Source organism: Elgaria multicarinata, chromosome 5 (assembly GCF_023053635.1).
Source record: "Elgaria multicarinata webbii isolate HBS135686 ecotype San Diego chromosome 5, rElgMul1.1.pri, whole genome shotgun sequence".
Lineage (NCBI taxonomy): Eukaryota > Metazoa > Chordata > Lepidosauria > Squamata > Anguidae > Elgaria > Elgaria multicarinata.
The window spans coordinates 53,155,931-53,182,276 of record NC_086175.1 but is presented as its reverse complement, the minus strand read 5'-3'; positions in this window follow the sequence as shown (position 1 = coordinate 53,182,276).

Below are 26,346 nucleotides of genomic sequence, written 5' to 3'. Positions count from 1 at the left end.
CTGCTCTGATCTGGGCTACTGGAGGAGGCTTTGTGGGTGGGGAGTCAGGAGACCTGTCATTCCTCATGTAAGGTGGCCAGGGGTTCCGGCGGGTGGAAGCGGAGAACTCAGGAGCAAGCTGCCAATTAGCTGTGGAGGGTGGAGGAGGATCCCAAGAGGCAAAGATGGTTAGCTAGCTGCAGTAATATACTGCACAGGCAGTGGAGGTGGAGGGGAAATTCAATGGGCTGCAAGAGAGTGAGAGAAAGAGAGGAGGGACTGTGCTGGGAGATTTTGCAGTGATGAGTAGACTAGAACAGAGCAGGGCATTATCTCAGTGACAAGAAAAGTGTCCATCCCAGTCCAATGCCAAGTGAGCCATCAGAATTTGCCTGCTGGAGGAGGGAAGAAGAAAGCCCACATGCCCAGCCTAGAGAAGGCCACTGAGTGGACTCAGCAGCAGTGACTGTAGCCAAAGTGGCTCCTGCTTGAAAAATAGTGTCCTAGGTAGCTGCCTAGGGCTTCTCTAAAGGAGCGGTGTATAGCATGCTTGTGGCTGGCCACTCGCAGAAGTTTGTGCATTGTTTTAACAATGTCAGCATCAGCCAGGATGTCTCTCGGAGTTTCCTCCCCTTATTCCGTTTCAAAATAGTTCAGAGAAAAGCTGGAATAAACCCCAATGGCATGAAAGCAGCAGTGTATAAAGTTGGGGTTGTGATATGAACTTGCTGAGGAAGGACTTTCTAATGTCTGCTATTAATGGAGAAGAGGGTAAAATACCTCCCTACAACAAAAGGAGGCAGCTTTGATTCCACCACCATACCAAGAGCATCCCTTTAAATTCAATGGGGCTTACTCACAAGTAAAAGCTTCATCCCATGTACCTGCTTACCTCGGATTATCCCCTTAGCGCTATGCTTTTGCTTTTGTTGTTGTTTTTGTTTTTGCTACCGGGCGACAGTGATCCTTTGCATACCAGGAAGTGAGTTTAAGGGGGGAAATGTAAAAAAATCATTAAAAAATCAATGGATGACCCAATTCAATTCAAATTTGGTATGATTAAAGCTCTCCCTAATATCTATTACTGTGCCAATTTTGGTGTCTTTGTCTTTTAAGCTTACGCAGATGTAAGCATTTCTTTAAAATCCTGCTCCTGCACCACAGCGGCCACTCGGAAGATACACTCAAAATGTAGGGGCTAAATACGGTGAATCTTTTGGCTTTATTGCACAATTAAGGCAGGATGCACGGGAGTACTTCACAATCAAAGCAGATTATAAGGTGGAAAACTTCTGAGTCCTTTGCATACAATTTGCAGTGATTGCACAGTATAATGCTGGTGTGATAAAGCTCTAAGTGTGCTGAGGGGTACAGACTTACAATGTGATCTTATGTTTACTCAGGAGTAAATCTTATTGTGTTCAATGGTGCTTACTCCCAAGTAAGTGTGCTTAGGGTTGCAGACTTAAACCACAATCTTACATCTACTCAGAAGTAAGTCCTGGCTTTCCTGAGGGCTGTGAGGAAACAGTACAGCACAATTTAACCTGGGAAAACAAGACTTCCCCTTCCCTCTGTTGCACATATGAGGGAGGGATGCGGTCCCTCGATTCAAACCTTTAAAGGAGCCCTGGGAAACAGCAGGATCTTCCACCTTGTGGCCCCTCTCTTTCCTTGTAATCAGCTCATATCAATCGCACCAAAGAACCAGGAAGCACAACAGCCCTGGGTAAACAACACATTTCCCCTTAATGTAGAGATGCTCTTAGAGAGCAGCTGCCAGTAAAGAAGATATTACTACACCAGGGCAGGATCTACACTACTGCTTTAAAATGGTTTATAACAGTAGTGACAACTATTAGGGCCCAGGATACACTCCGTATTCAGTTTTCAACCCATTTTCGAAGTGTCATATCCTGCTTGGTGTAGATCTGGCCCAGGTGGACCAAAACTCTAAGTATAAAGCAGTTCCTAGATTGATGCATCTCTTTTACATTTACAACAAAAGGCAATTATCCATTGTTTACACATTTTATGAAAAGGGATCCTGGATCTGTCTCAAGCTATAGTAGGTCTATTCAGCAGAAACTCACCATGGGATATTATTTTATATTTATTCCAGATTTTTGTGGAGCAAATTTAATCAAGCGTTCATTATCCGATCACCATCTTGCTCCATGGCTACTGCATGTACTCATCATAAGGCTGGGACTTCACTGGAGTATCTTGGGACACACCTCTGTTCAGGGGAGTTTAGAGAGTGTAATTAGGTTCCACCTGTATAAGCCATTTTTGGTTTATAACTTTCTAATCTCCAGCTCGGGGGCGGGGAGAGCCAATAAAATGTGTGTCAGATGACTGTTGAACTGAAATGGTATGTGGGAGAAAAACGTGTTTTGTTTTTCACTTTCTTTTGAAAACGTTGCGTGGGAGGAATATATTATATACTAATTTCCCCCTTAAGTGCCAGTTACCACAAGAGATTCAAGCAGTGAACGCATTTCTCTGGCGTTACGCAGCAGAGATGAGTTGAAGAGATGATTGAAATCATCTTTTTAGTCCCCACACATTGGAAGTATTTAGCTGGTGTAGTGTAGTTTAGTCCATTACAGACCAATTCTATTGCCAAATTAAACCTGCTTGGATGGGGATAGGATTGTGATGAAATTTGGTTGTGCAGGCAGAACAAATGTTATACTAGCAATGTGGATTTTAACTGAGGAAGCACTCCTGTTGCATCAGTGGTATGTAAGAGTGTCATCAGAAAGGGTGGGTGGGTAATCACAGTTCCCTAATGTCGCTTTTCCACTCCCACAATACTTCCTCTTTCTTCCCAGATAAGAAAGAGGAAGTAAACAAAGATCACATGGCCCATTCATGGGCCATTTTAAAAGGGTCCATTTTGTGCCAGAAAAAAAAGCAAGAAGGAGTGGGAGGCGTGTGGGAGGTGGATGGCATCGTCTAAAGGATGCACAAAAAGCTGTAAGTGGGCAGTAGTGAGCGTGTGATAAAACACTCGTCTGACGAACCCCTAACTGTCTTACATAAAACTGCCCAAGGGCATTTGTCAGTTGTGCAGTATATAAAACTAACAAACGAACAAACAAAACTGGTTATGCGCTGCCACACAAGAAATGAAAATGGGTGGTGTTGGGTGTGTAGCAGAGAAAATGGGCCAGGTTATCAGAATCCTATGCTTGCTCATGCTAATGATGGAATAAGCATTAAGCTACCAAAAGAGATGGCACAATGAAAAACACACCCCCTGCAGTCAATGGAGAGCTGGCTATCCCCAGCCATCCCTCTCCCTGCAGCCATAGGCACATTTGAGGACAAAATTACAACTCAGCAGCAAATCATGTAATTTAAAACAAAACAAAACAACAAAACCATCTTGAAGATGATAATTTCATCTTGAGGTATGATGAGCCCTTTCAATCAGCATGAATATAGTGGTCTATTTTCTCATGACTTTTTAAAAATGCCTTAATATCTTTCATTGTTTCCAGGATTAGCATTTTCCTGGCAACTTACTGTATAATTATCTTCCTTATTTGCTTATCATAGAATCATAGAATCATAGAATAGCAGAGTTGCTATTCTATGCCTTGTAGTTGCCTACAAGGCCATCGAGTCCAACCCCCTGCTCAATACAGGAATCCACCCTAAAGCATCCCTGACAGATGGTTGTCCAGCTGCCTCTTGAATGCCTCTAGTGTGGGAGAGCCCACAACCTCCCTAGGTAACTGATTCCACTGTCGCACTGCTCTAACAGTCAGGAAGTTTTTCCTGATGTCCAGCTGGAATCTGACTTCCTTTAATTCTCCATAGACTTAAGGCAGAATTGACTATAGTGAATTACAAAAGACGTATTTGGGGGATAACCACATCTAGGGTATGAATTTCCTAGTTCAAGCATAGACCACTTTATTTTGTGCTGATTCTCATGATATTGCAGTTTGAACAGGTCTGTCCATAGGATAAAGATCAGTAGTGGACAAGAACCTGATTGGCTGAGTGTATGAGTTGAACTAGGTACTAGATTTCAGGCTAACCAGCCCCATGGGACTCCTGTAAAAATTAAATGACCCTGTGCATGCTGAGGAAGGACAAGAGATAAGGGTAACAGGAAAAAGGGTTGAGTACAAATGGAGTAATGTTGATGCAAGTTTTGTTAAAATAAAAAGGCATTGCAAAGAACTCCAAAAGGATCTCTCCATGCTGGGGGAATGGGCATTAAAATGGCACATGCAGTTCAATGTAAGCATGTGTAAAGCAATGCATGATGGGGCCAAACATCCCAACTTCATGAATATGGTGATGGGATACATGTACAGTGACTGACCAAGAAAGAGATCTTGGGGTTGTGGTGGATACCACAGTGAAAATGCCAACCCTGTGTCAGGGTGCTATGAAGAAAGCAAATTAGAATGGGAATTGAAAATCAAACTGCTGATATACAAATCTATGATGCAACCACAATTGGAATACTGTGTACAGTTTATTTATTTATTTATTACATTTCTATACCACCCAATAGCCGAAGCTCTCTGGGCGGTTCACAAAAATTAAAACCATAGTAAGACAACCAACAGGTTAAAAGCACAAATACACAATACAATATAAAAAGCACAACCAGGATAAAAACCACGCAGCCAAATTGATATAAAATTAAAATACAGAGTTAAAACAGTAAAATTTAAATTTAAGTTAAAATTAAGTGTTAAAATACTGAGAGAATAAAAAGGTTTTCAGCTGGCGACGAAAGGAGTATAGTGTAGGCGCCAGGCGGACCTCTCTGGGGAGCTCATTCCACAACCGGGGTGCCACAGCGGAGAAAGCCCTCCTCCTAGTAGCCACCTGCCTCACTTCCTTTGGCAGGGGCTCACGTAGAAGGGCCCCTGTAGATGATCTTAAGGTCCAGGCAGGTACATATGGGAGGAGGCGTTCCTTCAAATAACCTGGCCCAAACCGTTTAGGGCTTTAAATGTCAATACCAGCACTTTGAATTGGGCCTGGACCTGGACTGCCAGCCAATGAAGTTGTAAAAGGACTGGAGTAATATGATCTCGCCGGCCAGTCCCTGTTAGTAAACGGGCTGCCCTGTTTTGTACCAGCTGAAGCTTCCGGACCGTTTTCAAAGGCAGCCCCACGTATAACGCATTGCAGTAGTCCAAACGAGAGGTTATCAGAGCATGGATAACTGTAGCTAGGCTATCTCTGTCCAGATAAGGGCGTAGTTGGTATATCAACCTAAGCTGATAAAAGGTGCTCTTTGCCACTGAGTTCACCTGTGCCTCAAGTGACAGTTCTGGATCCAAGAGCACCCCCAAACTATGGACCCGATCCTTTAGGGAGAGTGCAACCCTGTCCAGGACAGGGCAAACATCACCTCACCAGACAGATGAACCACCCGCTAACAGTATCTCCGTCTTGTCTGGATTGAGTCTCAGTTTGTTAGCCCTCATCCAGTACATTACTGTGCCCAGGCACTGGTTCAGAACAGTCACTGCCTCACCTGGATTTGATGAAAAGGAAAGATAGAGCTGGGTATCATCCGCATATTGATGACACCTCAGTCCACATCTCCGGATAACCTCCCCCAGCGGCTTCATGTATATGTTAAACAGCATAGGGGATAAGATAGAGCCCTGCAGAACCCCATGGCTTAGGAGCCGCGGCACAGAGCAATAATCCCCCAGCACCACCTTCTGGTATTGGCCATCCAAGTAGGAGCGGAACCACTGCAGCGCAGTATCTCCAACTCCCAGCTCAGACAACCTATCCAGAAGGATACCATGGTCGATGGTATCGAAGGCCGCTGAGAGGTCCAGGAGAACCAACAGGGTCGCACTCCCCCTGTCTCTCTCCCGACAGAGGTCATCCCACAGGGTGACCAAGGCAGTTTCTGTTCCAAAACCAGGCCTGAAACCCGATTGAAATGGATCTAGATAATCCGTTTCATTCAAGAGTGCCTGGAGTTGTCCTGCAACCGCTCAAGCACCTTGCCCAGGAAAGGGATATTAGCCACCGGCCTGTAGTTGTTAATGTCCTCCGGGTCCAGATTAGGCTTCTTCAGGAGTGGTCTAATTACCGCCTTTTTTAAAGAGGCCAGCACCACTCCCTCTCTCAAAGAGGCATTTACAACCTCCTGGACCCAGCTGACGATCCCCTCCTTATTTGATGTAATGAGCCACGAGGGTCAAGGGTCAAGCACACAGGTGGTCGACCGGACTTGGCCAAGGACCTTGTCCACATCCTCTGGCCTCAATAACTGAAACTCATCCAATAAAGCTGAACCGGACGGCGCTCTGAACACCTCTACTAGTGGAGCTGCATTAAGTGTGGTGTCCAATTCATGACGAATCTGAGCGACTTTATCTTCAAAGTGCCGTGCAAGCTCGTTCTGGGGTATGTCTACACAAAGTGTTTGCCTTGGGGTGACTTCGCAGTAGCGGCAGGTCATCTACATGATACAGTTGCCGTTGTGAAGCCATCTGGGGGCAAAACCCAGAAACTCTGCTGAAAAAGAGTTGGGCACTTACCCTGACTTTTTGGCAATGGAGGCTTGTCACAGCCCATGGTGCCCCCTGATTGGTTGCCATGGGCTGGACAGGGAAGGAGCAGATGTCAGGAGCTCAGGAGAGCCTGTGCCCCATGGAAAATAATAATAATAATAATAATAATAATAATAATAATAATAATAATAATAATAATAATATGGCCGCACTTGTGTTCCTTCCAGTGCAGATGCTGGGAAGGAACACAAGTGTGGGAGTGCTGCCATCAAGATGGGGTCTGGTCAATGCACCTAAAAAGGCTATTGTAGAGTTGGAAAAGGTGCAGGAAAAGGCAACCAAAACGATCAAGAGGCTGGAGAAACTTCCTATGAAGAAAGATTACAACAGCAGGGATTCTTTAGTTTAGGAAAATGGTGAGTAATGGGCTGCAGGATGGAGGGGAAATTTGACCCACCAGCAGTATTTGCTTCACTAGTGGAAGGACAACATTGGATACAAGCCATTGGGAGCTCAGTGAAACAAAATCTGGATTCAACCTATTCTGTTTTATGGTGATGTGTAATCTGGACTTCACTTAAAACATGGTTCACTTCCCATCAACAGATTCTTAGGAATGCTGTTTTGGTGATCATTTCTCAGCCAATCTGGATTATCCCATGGAAGATAGCAGCGGCCAGTGGTCCAGGACAGGATCAATAATGATTGCTTTTCAGCTGAAGCTAGATAGATATAGTCCCCTAAGCTGTTTGGGTAGGAGACTGCCTGGAGACTGTTCTCAAATCCTTGGAACAAGAGTAGGAAATAAGCACCTCTCATATTGAGTGCAAAAGATAGTTTATATTTTCCCGTTGAGGATAGGGAACCCTTCTGCTTACTGTGAATTATTTCAATAAGCAGAGACAGGGCCAAAGGCAAACTGTCTCAACCTGTAACTAAGAAGAATTTCATTCCTAGGCAACTGCGTACCAGGCTTAGGAATGAATGTGTATCGTACTATGAGAGCATCATTTTATTTCTCCCTCATTAACCATGTAGATGTGTCTGTGAGAGAGAGGGTAAATAATCACTGGCAGTCCCTGCTGTTCTAATTAGTCTCCAACAAAATAAGGTACATGGTTCTGTGTAACATGAATTATTCTTTAGCTGTTGGTTAAACAATATTAGTTCTGTGACGCTGGATAATGGAACATTCTGTACAGACAAATGCCTTCCCCCACCCCGTCCAGGAGATAAGGGAAAGGGTTTGTACTTTGAAATGCTTTGAATAATATATTACTGAACTATAAAGCAGAGTTCTTACCTTATGTTGGTGGGAAGGTTGCTAAGTATATTTATAACTACATAAGGTTAAAACAGAATGTTCCAAAATCCCTCCAGACACTTCAGAATTAATAACAGCTGGGAGGCTGAAGGGAGCTGGCTGCCTTTCCATTTCTAATGCGCAGCTCAACACTGAAAGGTGACAGGATGCTAAGTTTATCCCTCATTTATCTTTCTGTCCCTGCTGTCTTTCTGTATGTTTTTCTCTCTCTCTTTCCATTGTGACAATGGCAAGGCAGGAAGTATACAATGTTGCTGATAATAACAAAAACTGGGATTTCTGAAATATGTTACAAATTCAGTTCAGAGTAAGGGTAATGCTTCCTGCCATCACGGTGCTGGGTTCCAGCAGCTTGTGCCACGTGTTGAGGCCATTGTGCAAAAGTTGGTGGCATATGCTGAACTCTATATACACTCACTTCAAGCACAAAACGTGTCTGTGGCTCCTGCACATAGTCATTTCTTGCATTACAGGCAGGAATACGTTTATTAGTTTAATTTGTTACATTTATATCCAACATTTTCCTCAGGGAGCCCAAGGCAGCATACATGATCCTCCTCCTCTCCATTTTATCCTTACAACAACCCTGTGAGGTAGGTTGTACTAAAAGTAAGTGAATATTGCAAAATCGCTCAGTGAGCATCATGGCCAAGTGGTGACTTGAATCCGGGTCTCCCCATTCTCAGTCCAACACTTTAACCACTATGCCGCACTGGCTCTCCTTAAGTTGATGTTATGAACTTACTCATACATTACATTCAGTATCCAAGGCCCTCTTCCAGGTGCCTTATCCAAGAGCGGCAACAAGGGAGAAAGCCTTCTTGGTGGTGGCCCCCAATTATGGAATGATTTCCCCAAAAACTAAGGCCCACCTGGCAACAACATTGTTATCTTTTCAGTGACAAGTAGGCTATGAATGGACCCCCGGATTCACTTCAGAGGCAGATTTGGGGGTGCTTTGAGCCCAGGCTGACCCACTTTGGATCTGAAGCAAACTCTGGACACCCAAAGTGCGTTGGCCATTGCAGGTTCCCAGGAAAGCCAGGTGTGAGGCCAATCAGAAGTTCATTGGATCCCTCCATCCCAGCTCAACTGCCCAAACCCAGAACTGCTGACCTCACCCACCCACAGCACTTACCTGAGTTGCCTGACAGTCACCCATCCACCATGAGAGCCACCATTTTCAATGAAGATGGGGGATCTGATACTTCCTAGTTCTAAGGTCTCAAGCTATGGTGGCTGTAAAGGGCCATTTCTGGCTCACCATTGCCCTGGGTCAGGCTGAGATGGACCTAGTACTTCAAACAGCCTCGGTCCAGTCCAGATCTAGATTCAGGCCAAGGCAGGCTGAATTGGGGTTGGATTTAGGGTTTGGGCCCGAAGCAATGTACAGCCCTAGTTAAAATTGCTCTCTTCGTTCAAGCATTTGGCAGCATATAACAAGTTCCCAGATTGTCTTTGGCTGATTATTTAATAATTGTTTTTAGATACATATATGTCATCTCTGTGTGTGCTGTTTGTTATTATGTTTTTACATAAATGGTTTTTTTGGGGGTACTTTTTATAACGTATTTTAATGTTTTCAATTTCTGTGAACTGCCCAGAGAGCTTTGGCTATGGGGTGGTATAGAAATATAATAAATGAAATAAATGCAATGCGATGAAAGGATAAAAGTTCTGCACATTGTTGTTGGACTAAAGTAATGTATGTGACTGATGAAGGTGGATCTGTCTGAGTTTTCTTTCAAGGCAGATGTAATTCTGTAATATGGAGCAATGCCAAATGAGAAAGGGTCAAAGAAAGGAGTGATTGGAAAATTCAAGGTTATTCTTGATGAGAGAGAAAAGTAGAAAGGTACAATGAGATGGGCTGTCAGCATATCATACCCACAGCAGCTTAAGACAGAGGCTGGTGGTTTGTGGATTTTTTTTTTTTACCTTGATAAACCATTAGAATAGGTCAGTCAGCTGCTCCCTGTAGCACCACCAGGAGCTTAAATGTCAGTGATTAAGCGTTTCCATGGAGATCTCTCTGAGTTCCACAAATGGCCCATTATTTCCACCCACACTTCTCAGTATAAGTGATAATGACAGTGTGTTTTGTTGTGCCCTATGATATCTGAAGCAGGACGTGCAGATGGACTATGAAATGCAGTATCGGTGCACACGAACAGATCTCTCAAAAGGAAAGGAAAGCCGCTGCCTGATTTGTGGCCCTGAAAAGGTGTGGGCTGTCGATTTTCAGACAGACGGCTCCCTAAGTCGGGGATGAAACACAGGCACAGAGTATTATATATATCAAGGAAATGGGTGCTGGTGACATATCAGATCTGTGGTATAGGACGTTTGTGGGTAGAAAATGCCTAGGATATTCAGCTTGCTTTCCTCATGTTCTGAGCATCCTCCCGCCCTTTAGGAGCTGAGGAACAGAAAATATTGATTAAAATGCTGCTATTGCTCAGATATTTACTCAAGCCGTTCCTGTTGTCTTGAACAGGCCCTAGAGTTTGAAGAGTGGCTATTCTGTGACCTACATAACTGCAGCTGGCTTCCTCACACCCACCAGGCAGTTTCTTTCTAAGTCTACATTCTTACTTATGTATCTGATATATTTATAGTGACTTTGTTGGTGGTGGGTGGCTCCCTGTGTAGCCAAAACACAAGAGAGCCTTGGCTATTGGGAGGTATAGAAATGTAATATAACTCAAATAGCACCATCCACACACAAAAGGGAGGTATCAGCAGACTTCGAGGAAACCCAAAGTTTGCAGAAGTACACAAAATATTTAGGAGGGGGGAAACTGCCAAGTGGAGATGCCCCTCCCCCCCAAACAGTCCAATGAGGACTGCACATGGTCTGTGAGCATAGAAAACTGGCTGACTGTTGGGGAGAAAAACTGGACAACTAGGGAGAGAGAGTGGGATGAAGTATTCTTGAAGCGGGTCTGGCTGGAACTCCTGAAAGGATGTCTCCAGGACTCAAACATTTTTTCTGCAGGTTCGCTTGTTGTTTGCTAAAAACAAAACGTTAAAGCCAACATTTTACAAACCTTTGAAATATCTCTCACAGACGCCTCACGATTGCCTTTAAGAGCAGGTTAGGGATACTAGTATGCTTGCAGTCCAGCCAGAATTAGGTTGGGGGCACATGTATGATCTGTTGCCTCCATGTGTGGGATATCAGTGTAGCCATTACAATGATCACAATCAAAACATCTTGGGAAAGGGCCACCAGAATATTTATTTATTTATTACATTTCTATACTGCCCAATAGCCGAAGCTCTCTGGGCGGTTCACAAAAATTAAAACCAAAAATTTATTGTGGAAATCACAGCAGACCTCATGCTGATGTTGCACAAATTCACACAAATCATGCCTCTGCACAAGCATGGGTGGACATAAACCCACCAGAAGTCCCATTCCTGCCAATAGATGTGATCGTGTGGAACTCTTCTTTGGCTGAACTGAGTCTTTGAGTTCAGAATCAAGAACAGTAACATGTGCAAAGCTGAACATATTGTGCATAATGTATTCTGATTGAATCTGAACTGCTTATGATTGTTTTAATTTACTTCTCCTTGTTTGGAGGTTCAGCCTGTTTTATTGCTTTCTCATAAGTGTAGGTCGAACTTTCATTAAGTCTAAGCTCTTAATTACTCTTGAATAGTCTCTGTTAATTGCCTCAATGACCGCTTCCATTCTTGCAGGTGCATCATACTACTTTTTTCTTTTCATTTTTCTAAGAGTGAAACAGATCAATTTTGCTACAAGAAAGGGAATGAGAACAACAACAACAATTAAGAAATCTTATTCTAGGGCAATAAAAGGAGCGTCATCCATAATTTCTCAGATGTATTCATCATGATGCAACCTACAAGGAGGAAACCTTTAATTACCATTGCTGGGAACCTTTGCTGAATGGGACTTACTTACATGTGAGTAAACATTATAGGAAGATCTTGGCTATAGGGAAGGACATGTAGTACTACTTGGTGCTTGTGTGGCATCTCCATGGAAAGGTCATAGCAGCACTAAAGGACTCTACTGTGGAAGCAATGAGATTACACTCATTTATGGGTCCCAGCAATTTACAGTTCTTTCTTTCACACTTAACATACCTATCCAGTCTAACGATAAACCCCAAATTATTCCTTATCTTCCTTGCAGGCTTTCTGAGAAGGGAAGGTCAAAGGTACCAGTTTCTATCTACAGGGATGGGAAATGTGTGGCCTTCCAGATGTTTTGGCCTACAACTCCTATCAGCACTAGCCAGCATAGCCAGTGGAGAGATATCCTAGGAGTTCTAGGCCCAAACATCTGAAGGGCGAAAACTTTGCCCACTCCTGAGGCAAATATTTCAGAATTGCAGCCCAAAAAGTGTATCTGTAGAGGGGGGGGGGGAATCTCTAGGGAACAGTTCTGCCTAACTTCATCTATGGCAATTGGCAATTCATTTTGCTGTTTTCAGTGCAGGATCTAAATCCAGATCTAATTCTTTACTGAACAGCTGGGCTATAGCCATGTTACCTGATTCAATTCCTAGAATTACCATTCTGTATGCTGGCATTTCTGGGAATGATATTGCAGTGCTATAAATTCTGATTTAGTGTTCTGCTTAAATGCAATCCTTCCAGGAAGCCTGGCTTAACCCTCAAAGATGCATCGATCAAATTTTCACAAGTCTCTCAATATCTAATCTGCTAAAGTTGCTTGTTTATAGTTCTGGAAGAGAGAAACCCTACCGGTGAGGGCAGCACCTATTGAATCTAGTCATCTTGACATGCATCTCATCCAGATGAGTTGAGGATGCCAGATGCAATCAACAGTACCCTTGGCTTATGTGCTGTGGGATCATCTTCAAGACATGTGGGCTCATTTTACTCTGATCTTGAATGAATGCCAGGCAGAGTCATTCTCAAAAGAGTTGTTAAATAAATTACATTTTCATTGTTGGTAAGATGAATCGGCTCACACTAGTAACACAGTTAACAGTATCGTCAGTTGGTAAGGTAGGTAGAAGCAATGACATTACCTCATTCTGATGTTCCCAGGCTCAATGGCAGAATACTAATAAACTACATTTAGAGTGATGGAGGGAAGCTTGGTTTCAGCCAGTGCTGGCTCCAGGTTTTTGAGGGCCTTTGAGCAAGACACCCTCAATAGAATCTATCTCCTTATCACTGTTACCACTAGCTGCTCTCTCTCTCTCTTTATCCTCTTTCTCATCTTTTCTACCACTTGCTTGCTTGACAGGTAGGAAGCAAGTGAGCAAATAGGCAGTGGCATCTACTGCTTCTCCTTCTCACCACCACCATTGTCTGGGCCAGAATGAGAGGCAAGAGAACAACCAAGATGCAATGGTGAAGAGGAAGAGCAAGTCCAGGGAGCTCTTGTCATGAGGTATAGACCCTCGGCAGTTGCCTGACCATGCTTACCCTTGACACTAGTCAACAGGAATCAGAGAAGGAGTGCTTGGGAAGTCCGATAGCTTTGCATGCATAAGGTTGAGGGCCGGTCATCTTCATCTAAGCAATAACAAAGTTATTATATAGCTTTAAGCTTTAGCCTCCCTCCCCCACAGGATTTAGTTTAAAGCCCTTTTGATCAGGCTTGCAAGACTCCTGCCAAAAAAAAAAAAATTCTTCCCAGGCTTCTTCCTGCAAGGATGCCTTCATCTTGGTAACATACCATGGTCCAAGAAACCAAACCTTTCCTGACAACGCCATTGACATAGCCAGCTGTACACTCTCAGTATCCTGCTTTCTATATCAATGTTCTGACCTTCGACAGGAAGGAGTGATTAAAAAAAAGCACTACTTGTGTTCTCAAGTACTGAACTTTCTTACCCAAAGCCTCATAGCCTTTGGAAATCCATTCAATATTTCTCCCCTCCATGGAAATTTTAAAATGAAATCAATACAACCATCATAGAAACAAACAAAATAAAATAAGCCACCAAAAAGCTTAGCACACAGTTAAAACCACTAAAGGCCTTGGGAAATTAAATTAAAGCATCTTAACTGCGCACCTAAAAGTGAACAATGGAAGGGCCAGTCAACCTCTCTTAAGAGAGAGCTCCATAACCAGGCTGCGGACAGTGAGAAGGCCCTATCACATGCTACCATCAGCCAAGTTACCTTTGGTGACAGAAAACAGGGGTGATGGGCCTCCGATTGTTTCAGTTACATGTCTTTAGTTTTTGTCACAGGGTGATCTGTCTGTGCACATGGAAACAAGGCAGTTGATTAAAGGGACCACAGAAAAGATGGGTCCTGAGGAAGTAAATGAAGTAAGTAAGAGAGGTGACATTATGTTCGTCTTCTTGAAGTTTCATAAATATGGGGCAGCAAGAGAGAAAGCGTGACATTGGAGCTGGAAATCTTTGTATGGGTGTTTTTATAGGTCCCCACGTGTACTTTTAAACTGTAATCCTGCACTCAAAGTATTGTGTGAGATAGTATTTAAAATATCTTTTTAAAATGTAAAATTAGAGGTACTTAGAAATATTAACTAAGGAAACCAAGAATATGGCCTGGTTCAGACAATACACTAAAACATGCTGCTAAACCACAAAATGGTTAAAGGAATGCATTAACCTTAATGTATTCCATTAACCATTTTGTGGTTAAGCAGCATGGTTTAGCGTGTTGTCTGAAGCAGGCCTATATCTTCAAGAAACACCTAGGCCACAGCTAGACCTAAGGTTTATCCTGGGATCATCCAGGGTTCGCCCCTGCCTGAGCACTGGATCCCCTGTGTGTCACCTAGATGAACAGGTTTGACTAGGGTGACCATATTTGGGAAACCAAAAAAGAGGACACCTAGTGTGTGTGTGGGGAAGCAGCTTTCTGAGTCCTGCAGAAAGTACGTTATCCCCCCGCCACCTTAAAGAACCCGATTGGAGTGGAGGAGGGGAAAGGATTTCATTCTGCACCACCACCACCCACTCCAATTGGGGCCTTTTCTATAATGTCCAGGAATGACCCACTTTCCCCTTTAAGACCTCAATTGGAGCTCGGGGTGGGGGAATGACGCGCCTCAAGAAAGCATGTCATTCCCTCCTGCCATGCTAATGGCAGCCTTAAAGAGGAAGGTGTGTCATTCCAGGACATTATTGAAAATTATAGAAAATCCCCCGACACCATGGAAAGAACAAAAACCAGGACAAATCCGGGGAAATCCTGACAGTTGGTCACCCTAGGTTTGACCCCTGGATGATCCAGGGATAAACCTTAGGTCTAGCTATGGCCCTAGAGAATATAAATATTTTTCCAGGACATTTAAACTGTGTTAAAGGCAGAGCAATGATGCCTATGAGAAGTCGAATTTAGCAAAGGCTTTGTGAAGAGAAAGGAGATATTTGAAGAATGGTAGAGCTGCTCTGAATACACTTTCACTTGCTAAAGGTGAGTTTTTCTAGCTTTTTTCTTTTCTTCACACATATTCTTCCTGCATTGACATTTGTACCAAATGTAACAAACAGGTGAATTGTGTGCAGTGTAGGCATGATCCAGCCTAAACACTTTCAAGTCCCAAGTTCAATGGGAGAGAGCTGAGTATGTGCTTAGCTCTACCATTGAATCAATGGGTTTTGAAAGTCTTTAAATATGGCCAGAATGTGCCCAGCATTGGGGAAAGGTATGATTAGATCTTACGAGTTTCTAGTTCATATTCCTATGTGTGCATTTTTTAATCCATTAGAGAAATCGAATTTGTTTTACAAAGTAATACCAACTATAGCTTACTCACACATTTCATGTTTTGAAAATGCCATTGGATTGGCAAGCAATTTGATTAGGCTGAGTAATTGCATTGTGTTTCTGAAGACAGCTGAACTGCCGTAATTCTGTTTCCATTTGTAGTTCGCTATAGGGCTGTGACTCTTTTCAGCAAATAATCTGTTTAATAAATCTGAAACAATGAACTTTATATCTTTCTAAGCTCTGAAGTTAGAGATTTAAGGTTTTCATGTTTTTCAGCTACAACTGATAAGTGTATGTAGGCAAAAAACCTTTTAGTGCTCAGACTGGAAAAGTTCTTTTGACTTTATTTTATTTTTGTACATTTAAATAGAAGGCTCTCCATGGTTAACATCTCTATGGTTAATTAACCAGATATTATATACTGCTTTTTAAAAAAAGAAAAAAGAAGCCAAAATATTAGGCTATCTGTGACAATAGAGGACATCTAGGGATTGTAGAGTTTCTTACATAACGTTTACAGGGATTACAGAGTGAGGTCCATTTTGCTGGCAAATTCATCTCCAGCTCACATTGTTATCTGAATAAGTGAAATTCCCTCCCTGACACTTTGAATGCTAAACTGATCCAAGACACAAGGGATTCTGGGTAATGAAATATAACATCAGGTATCTCTGACACTAAGTGTCTCCTTGCTCCTGGGCCACCGTATGAGTGATGATAGTGGAGGAATGAAATATCAGAAGGATCGGAAAAACCCAACATTTTTTCAGAAATAATAATAATAATAATAATAATAATAATAATAATAATAAAATTAAATGGGGCACATTTTCAGCAACTGCTCAAAACAACTGAGTGAGAACTACGCCTGTGCATGGGGTACTGGCTGGTTGTTGAGGAGAAACAGAAAATCAGAAAGAAGGGATATGTAATGGAATGGGGGTGACATGACTGGCTTGTTCCTGAACTGGAACACTAAATTGCAACATATTTAGCAGGTCCTACTTGTTGCATATAAAGCTTTAAATGGCTTGGGTCTAAGATACCCAAAGGATTACCTCCTCCCATATCAACCTGATGGAGTAATCCTTTTCTCTGTGCTCCAACCTGGGTGGATGCTAGACTGGTCAGAATAGGTGAGAGAGTCTTTTCCCCTGTTGTGGAAGTCTCTTCTGTGGGAGCTTGTTTGCACAAACATCCCAAAACAAATAAGGCATTATTTGTGTGCTCATGATTCCTTATTCACAGTTATTTATGGTTTTTTTTTTTTAAATGGCATTGTGATTCTCTAGTTGCTTTTAAGAGCATTTCCCCAGTTTTTCTTAGAGTGGGGAAAATGAAGCATTATTTCTGAAAGCCAAAGAAAAGATAATTTCCTACTTGTGTAATTGTGATATTCCACTTAAGCACAGCACCACCTAGTGGTTATGTAGTCAAACGAGGGAAGGGAAAAGCTGTTTGTATGCAGCTTGCATCTGAATTCTGTGAGAAAACTGAAAGTAGATACAGCCTTGTGTGGCAAATCTCTCTCTCTCTCTCTCTCTCTCTCTCTCTCTCTCTCTCTCTCTCTCTCTCTTCTACATGGTGAAGACAGATCTGTTTAGGCAGACTTTTTATTACTTGTGGTATTTTAAGCTGATTCTGGTGTTCTAATTATCTGCCATTCCATACCTTCTTTTTGCATGAGTGCGGGGAGGTTAAATGTTAATTACTGTTCTGTTGAATTTTTAAAAAATGTTGTTAGTCATCCTGAGTGCTATGTTTGTGTGTGAAAAGATGGGATATAATTTATCCGAATAGAGATAGATAGATAGGAAAATAGCTAAATTGGAAAATAGCTAAATTTGATAAGTCCACTTCTAAATCAAGCTAACAGAGTTTCCTCCTCATTACTTTCACTTACTTTCACATATAGCTATCAATGCTGTATCCCTGGAGGAGAGAAGGGCATGAGGAAAAATGTTGTGATCAAAATAAATACTCCCGGAGTACTTTCAGGGACACAAAACCCCCAGATTGGACTGAAGCATAGTGACACTAGTACGACTACAAGCCATACATCCAATGAGTGGGCTGATACTTCAGTCTAGCTAATTAGAAATGTAATAAAATTAGTCTGTCCCTGAAACTCAATTGCTTTTCCATGCTAACAACAGCTATACTTTCATGGTAACAAATCTTAATGGAAGGCAGAATTGTCTACAGCTTTCAAGGCTAGCATCAAGAGGATCTATACCCCAGGAGCGCCCCACTGACAAGAAACTTGCTCCTCCTCCTTTCTCCTCAGTCTACCTGTTCACCTGCCCCTCGATCTGGTCCAGACAGTGGTGGTGGAGAGAAGGAATAGTAGTAGATGTCACCTCCTGCTTACTCACTGGATGCATTCGGATGACATATTAGTTGACAGAGAGGAAATAGTCCACTCAACAGGTGGTAAATCCATGTGCACCTTTGAAGTGCTGCTTCATGGAGAGGACTGCCCCTTCTCTGTTCCCATGGGCCCGATGCCAAAGGTCATGTCACCGGGGTGTATGGATAGTCTCTAGTTTGATGGGACCCTATTCCCTGCTTTCCCCATTGCTTTCGGAGGCGGTGCTCTGTCATCCTGATCTCCATGGGAACAGGGCAGGGGCAGCTCTAGGCGGTTTTTGTGAACCGCCCAGAGAGCTTCAGCTATTGTGCGGTATAGAAATGTAATAAATAAATAAATAAATAGGAATGCCGAAAGCTGCCCTGTTGCCATGGAGATAGCTGAGAAGGATACTTCTTTGGGGTGGTGGTGTTTCCAGTATGAGGCAATCTTTTCTCCCAGCAGCATCTCTTCTGAGCCCATTGTGTTTGATTGACTCAGAAGAGGTGCTGCTGGGAGAAAGTATCGCTTCATACTGGAGATGACCCCGTCCTGACGAAGCCCTTCTCAGTGATCTCCATGGCAACAGGGCAGCTTCTGGCATTCCTAGTGCCACCCCTGCCCTGTTCCCATGGAGATCGAGGTGACAGAGCAACATGCAAGGTTAGTAGCTGCTCCTGTGACAAACAGCTCTGATCTTTACGCATCTCCTCCCCTTTTGCCTCAGCCGAAGGGCCATTGACTGCTGAGGCTGCAGGCAGGTTCAGGGCAAGCGCTTCAGGAGGGCCAATCACCCCAAGGGACAGGACGATCAGGGCTCCTGAAGTGATTATTTCCCTTGCCCATAGAGCCCCGCAGGGCTAGAGTGGCCGGGGTTTTGCCACTCTTGCCTCGTGACTCTGTGAATGGGAGCATAATCAACAGAGCACCCCTCCAGGATACAATCAGCAATTGTTGCCGGGATAGTCAATGGAGCAGCCTGTTGTTTTTCTCCATTGACTATTTTGGCAAAATAGTCAACCATCAGTTGTGTGTCCATTGTGTGTTGCCCGACAGAAATACAATAAGCAACTCAACTGATGGTTGACTCTTTACCCTTCCCCCCGGTTGCTTATCGTGTCATCCAAATCCAGCAACTGTGTCTGTCAAGCAAGCAAGTGGAAGCAAAGATGGGAAAGAGGATGGGGAGTGAGAGCAGCTGATAACAATGGTAGCGAGAACGTAGTCTCACTGAGAGCTTCATCCCACATACCTGTTTCCCTCGAATTATCCCCTACAGCGCTAAGCTCTCGGCGTTGTTGTTGCTAAATCACACCCCGGGCAGCAGTGCTCCTAAGATCCTTTGCAAAGGGTTTAAGGGGGGAAATGTAAAAAAAATTATAAAAAATCAACGGATGATCCAATCCAATTCAAATTGGGCATGCTTAAAGCTCTCCTTAATATCTGTTACTGTACCAATTGTGATGTCTTTATCTTTAAATCTTACACAGATGTAAGCATTTGTTTAATTTTTCTTTAAACCTATCAGATCCTGCTCCTGCATCCCCAGTGGCCACTTGGAAAACAACAAATGATTCGTTTGAAAACTAGTACCAAATTACCTTGATCCTTTTCCGTTTATAACACAATTAAAGCAGGATGCATGGGAGTACTTCACAGTCAAAGTAGATTACAGACTGGAAAACTTCGGAGTCCTTTGCACGCAATTCGCAGTGATTGCACAGTATAACGCTGGTGTGATAAAGCTCTAAGAGAGAGAGGGAGGCCATTTGGAGGGTCTTGCCCACGGCTCTCCTAAAACCTGGAGCTGGCACTGACAGCTTTCCAAAACAAAAGTAGCAACATATCTAAGTGAACATAATATACATCACGACGTAGTGTAAAGAAGCAGAAAATATTGCAGTGTGATTACGCATAAGTAGAATCTCAGATATTTCCTTAATAATAGGGATGAGATTGAAATCCTGCTATTTTGGTTAAGTGAGACTGAAGAACAACGATAAGCTTGTGTTCTGGGAGTGATTCTCCAGCACCTGGTTTAACTACTTGCTTGCAGAGAAGCCACACCTGAGAGTAAAATTTAATGAAAATCAAATTCATTAAGGTTTCTCTCTAAAACTAAGGGAAAATGCAGCTTGAATGAACCACCTAAATTACCATAGGCAAAAACAAAACAAAAAACAAAAACCCTTTACAATGGAAACGAAATAATGCAAGTAGCTTACATTCATTACATCAATCTAAGGTTACACTCCTACACATACTTATAGAAAATAAGCCGTACTGAACTCAGCGGGAATTACTTCAATAGGTTTAGAATTTAAGTGAAACATCAATTTGCTCATTCTGACCCAAGGATTTACTCATGACCAGACAGACAAACAGCAGTCTGTGCCGAAGTTTATATTCCAACCAGAGGAGATCAAACAATACAACCAAAGCAATACAGAAAATATGCCCTTTGCAACACAGAGACATAACTAAGCTCATGCCATGTTTTAAAATTTTGCATTTTAATACACAAGAGTAATTCCATTTTTATCTGGCGGCTTATCATTTAGGAGTGTGTTGGCTTCTTTGTCTTCATTTAATGCATTTATCTTCAATATCGATTGGACAGGAGCATAACAAGACTGACAGAAGTGAGTGATAAAAGAAACATAGTTTCCCTCCTGAGAGAATGCAGAAGGGAGAAGAACCGCAAAGAAACTTCTGATGAACAGATTTGTGATAGTAATTTCTGCTGTATTCTTGGCCAACGTGTTACTCATTCCTTCAGTTATCTCTGCCTCCTTGATATGAGGAAGTTCTTAACAGCAGGGCCCTTTTTACAAGCTGCTAATTTTTATCTCTGAACATTTAAGTGCAGTAATTTTTCTTCATTCTACAGATTTTAAAAAAAGGACCTGGCTGCTTACAGCATTGGTAAATATGCACGTATCTACAAGGGCTTGGCTATAATGATGGGACTTTTTGCTGAATGCTTTAGAGAACAAGCAGAGGTTTGTTTGCATGTTTTAAAGAAAAGGAAATACATTATCATATGGTAGCAAAATGCATTCAGGTAGCTTCTTTGAATATCTGTATCTAAATCTGAATGCCCATTAAATTAATACTTGGATATTAATGGGAATTGTCCAATACTTGGTACATTTGGCGAACCTTAGTTTCTCACTTTCACTGACACCCTGTTAATTCAAACTTGAGTCATTGCCTAGATTCTTTATTTGATTGGTTAGAAATTCATGTAATTTCCCATGGTATACACAAAATCAGATAAGTTTCCCATGCAAGTAAATAAGAACAACATGAGAAAATGTTGAATTTCACTTTAAAGAAGCATCTACTTTATTTATATCATTGCTGATGTCAAGTCAAAGGCACAAAGGAACAGCTCATTACCACCAACCATAACTGTTTATTTGTGTGTTGCATGAGGCTGTGTGGAAATAAGTTTTGCAGTTTTCCCAAAGCCAGGGTGTTCCTTCACTATATTGAATCAGTCCACCAATGGCTGACTATACTCTGTGGCTGGTGGAATGGATGCCAATGGTTTCATTCAACTTTTAAGTGCCATGGAATAGGTTTGTATGACATGTTTCTTAAGTTTGTGGCAACTGATGTGGCAACTCTTTTTTCCCTTAGGGAAAAATATCCACTGTATTTCCTTATATGATGATGTAGCTGTACCAACAGTTTTATACAGTGTTGGTGAAGTTTCAGATTTTCAATTATTTCAACAGGCACTCCTTGGTTTTCCAGACATCCAGGTGTCCTGAATATTCTTTACATCCATTGTTAGACATGGTTTGTTACAAGCATCTGCAAGCAATTTCTGAACAGTATTGACTATTTCCAGATCTACACCTTGTTTCAAATCATTACAATCCAGTCATGGTAATGCTATATCCCACTTGCACATTTATAACTTGTAGGATGACCCAATGACACTTCTTGTGGTATTTTGGATAAGGTGGAATAAAAACACAATGAAAGCAGTATATGGAATGGGTGATGTGCTCCAACAGTTATCAGTGCACTTCAATACTGCTATTGAAGCAGTGTGGATCTAGCCTTGACATAGGATAGAGGCAAACATGCTGGTGTGTGTGTGTTTGTGTGTGTTAGTGATTTGCCTTGATGAGCATATGACTGGCATCAATCTGCAGCTAGATTTTTTTCTTTTGGTCTGGCTGTTTCCCACCATTCATCTACCATAAAGGAGTCTTATAGAAACGCCATTGTTTTCTGGAGGAAGCCAGGAATATTGCTAACAGCTGGACGAAATTTAAGAGGAGCTTGGAGGTGACAGTCATGGAAATACGATGTGTATAGGTTTGCTCTGTGAAATGACCAATGCTGAACACAGACGGATAAACATAATGCATCAGTGAAAATGTTTTCCATGTGTATACCTTAGCTTTTCCGTTCTAGAAGTAAACATTTGTTATTTACCCATCACTGCAATATGAGTAAGATTTTTTTTTCATTTTTGAAAATCCCTGAAGAAAACTACAGATATGATGTTTATATTTGGATCAGAACTATACTATAATGTACTACTCACTTATTCATTTATGCACTCATAGGCTATTTTAAAATTATTTTACTCTGCTTTGTGGTGTATAAAAATATGAAATTCAACAGTGCTTGACATGATATGAAATCCATCCACAATCTCATTAACATCAGATGATGCAACAAATATAAGAAAACAAATGAGTAATTAACTTAAATTACCAAGAACATTTGGGGAATAGGGAGGTTAGTTGCAGGGATTTGGCAAACTTTGATCTTGCTGGGTGCTACATTATGGGTGTGTGTGTGCGGTGGGTGGAGCCCACAAATTATTATTTATTTATTTATTACATTTTTATACCACCCAATAGCTGAAGCTCTCTGGGCAGTTCACAAAAATTTAAACCATGAGAAGCATAAAAACAACCCAGAGAACCGCCCAGAGAGCTTCGGCTATTGGGCGGTATAAAAATGTAATAAATAAATAAATAAATAAATAAACAAACAATTTAAAAACACAAATATAGAGAAGTCTCCTCTCTTCAGACACAATATGTGTCAGGAGGTGGACTGGTAGTAACTAAGAGGGTCTTGCTCTCCCCCTTCACATGATGGTAACTGCATTGTGCTGGTTGTCCAAATAGGGCTTCAGGTGTGGCAAAAGGTAGAATACAAGTCTGACTGCATTGAGCTGGTGACGGTGTCCCTCACAATAGAAAGGTTCACATAACCTCCCATGCATTAAAAGAACATGGGGCAGGGGCTTTCACAGGCCAGCCACACCAACTGCTGCATGCCATAGCCAAGTCTCCTACCACCACTTGCAGAAGAAGTGCTTCCCCACCATCTGTTCATTAGATTGAGCTCTCTCTGTGTTCTGATGTATAATTACAGAGCTGTTGCATGTGAGGAAGGACCCAGCCAGATCAGGGTCTCTCCTTTCATGGAGGAGGCTCTACATGCAAACATCACTATGCACATGGAGCCCTTCCTCAAGCTGGTTGAACATGCAGATGGTGGGGAAGTGTTGTACTGGGGTCTGGCCATACAGTGCATCAGCGACAGGAGTGGGGCTATCCCAAACAGCCGTGGACTCCTTCCTGCATCCTTCCAATGCATGCAGGGTGCATGTAGACCGCCTTAATACATTTTGATAATTAATGATGTTGAGAATAAGAATCCCATCTTTCATTTTCTTGTGCAGGCTATTTCATGTTCTTGGTCCTTTCATTTTTCCTTTGCTGTTTCTTTTTCTGGAACTTGTACCTAAGTAAGAGTCACAAATTCACTGTTGGGCACCTTCAGGCATCATTGATCTCAGTGAGCGAGTTAAGTGCATAGCATTTGTTTATTTATTATTAAGACATTTGTATCTCACCCTATATCACTTGGATCGCAGGGCGGTGTACAAATAAAATCATACAAACATTGTAAAACAATAAATATACACAGCTAAAAACAAATTAAACAATTAATCAAGCTAAAACCAGTATAATTTAAAAGCACTAAAAACCAATTAAAGCAGTTAAAACAATGTGCAAGCTTGGTGAATTTAGCCATCAAAGACTTTGTTAAAAAGCCATGTCTTAACTTGGTGCCAAAATGAGGCCAGTGCTGGCACCAGTCGGGCCTCCAAGGGGAGGGCATTCCAGAGCCGGGGTGCCACAACAGAGAAAGCCCTCTCCCATGTCCTACCATAGCATATGTCTCCCATTGGAGGGATGTGGAGGAGGGCTCCTCCAACAGAACTCAAGTTTCTTATTTAATTTTTTCTCACAGATGAGAATGAGATTAGGAAGTGCTAACTTTGATTGGACCTTTTGTTATTGTCACATTGTCCCAATACTGATGACCAGCTTACTAAGTGGTAAGGTTTTCTACCACAGATTTACTCAGTCTTCAGCATTAACAGAACTATGGCATGAATTTTTGTTTGCTTCCCCACATGTGTGGTATAGAGGTTGGCGACTTTATCAAATGGTAAGACTTTCTCATGATAACCACGTAGAGATTCATCAGACGAGTGTTTACACACTTGCTACTGCCCACTTACAGATGTGTGCATGGCCTTTAGACGACGACATCCACTTCCCGCTACTTCCACTTGTTTTTCCATAGCAAAATAGACCTCTTTTCATCTGACTTTTTTTTAAAAATGGAATGTGCCACCATCTCCTACTGTGTGCAGGAAAAGTGGTGCGATAAAAACAGCCCGTGGATGAGCCACGTGGTCTTTGTTTATTTCCTCTTTCCCCTCCAGGCAGAAAGAGGAAGAAATGAGGGACAAAATGTGGGTGGAAAAGTGACGGTAAGGAAACACGATTTCCCCCCTGTGTGATGATGCCCTTAGTGAGTTGTTTGTTTGTATTATTAATCTGGTGACATCCATACTCCCATGAGCAATAGAATCTCACAACTGTAGGTATCTTTCAAGGAATAGAAGTCTTCTCTGCTTTTTCTTCATGGTTTTCAAGTTTTCAGATTTCTATTCAAAGATTATATATATTAATTACTAGCATCCCCCTACTGCAAAAGAAAAGAAAAAGAAGACCAAATATGGGTATAAATGTGGATTAGACTCACATGAAAGTGTTATCAACTGTATGGGCTATTAATTGGGGTAATTGTAAAAATTCACATGCAGGGAGTTCTCATCATCCTATGTGATGACCCAATTTTGCTATGAATGGTTCTGCAGGGAGATGAAAGGTTCTAATTTCTATTAGTGGGTCAATAAAAATCCACATACTGCTAACTACAAGTGAAATAGTGTATGGTTTCACAGCCTGTCATATTTTTGACAAGAAAAATAGCAGGTTTTTTTGGGGTGTGTGTGTCAACTGGGCTTTAAATAGATACTTTTCTTTAACCTTAAAAGTCCCTGTGTTGCTTGGGTCCTTGGAATACATCCCGAAGGAACAGATTCTTCTGTACTTGAGTAATATTTATGGATTTGGAACTGTTTAACGGCAAGTCAGCAAAACTAAATGTAGTAACAAAGCTGCTGCAGGATTTTTGTTTTGCAGTGGTGGACAAATAATGTTGCTTGCGATGCAAGCTGGATGGTGGGATAATGGTAAGCAGTGATCTCATTTCTATGGATGCATTCCATTGCTTGGCTCTAAAGCAGATGGGGGATTTAACACCTGTTCTTATTTCCTGGAGAACTTAGCACATGTGATGTCTAAACAAAATGCATTGGATTCAGTTACTTGTAAGCCTCCTTGTCTAAGGGTGCATCCAGTTTGGCACACAATTTGTGACTGGCATTTCATTCCAATAGTAGGGATAAGCAGAACTCCTTAGTTCCACATGGAAAGACCTTGGCCGAGCCTGGAATAAGTTTATTCATGTCCACAAAACTCCAGGGAGGTTTGTGGTTCCAAAATTAACTCTAGAATGCCTCCTGGTATGTATAGTTAAGCTTAGAAAAGCTGATGGATGTCCCCTGGTATGATGAAATATGGTCAGCGTCAGCAGCTTTGTGCCTCTACTCTGTTGGTGCTATCAACATTGAACACTTGTGCTGTAGCAAGGCCTGGCATGGTCTGGAGATGTCTCCTGCAGTCGTAGGGTTCTCCTTTCACCCTCTTTCCAGATCATATCAGAAATTTACTGGATATAGGTGGGACCTGGGTCTGGAAATCTTGCAGCTGCAACTGGTCCTGGGATTTTAGACTGGATTTAGGACTGCTCTTATCAAAAGGTAGTACAGTAAGCAACATATCCCATGATCTACCATTACAATAATACTTATTTTTGTGTTTGTGAATATCTGTTGTTGCATTAAAAGGATATGCAATATTTTCAGTGCTTGGTCTGAACCAGAGCCTCATGAGGTCTGTTGCAATCTTCTCTCATTCATTTTGTAAAAAAATCCTCTTTACTTCATAATTGCAGAGACTGGCTGCTTCATAATAGCAACTGAAATAATACCAACTCAGGGTCTTTCT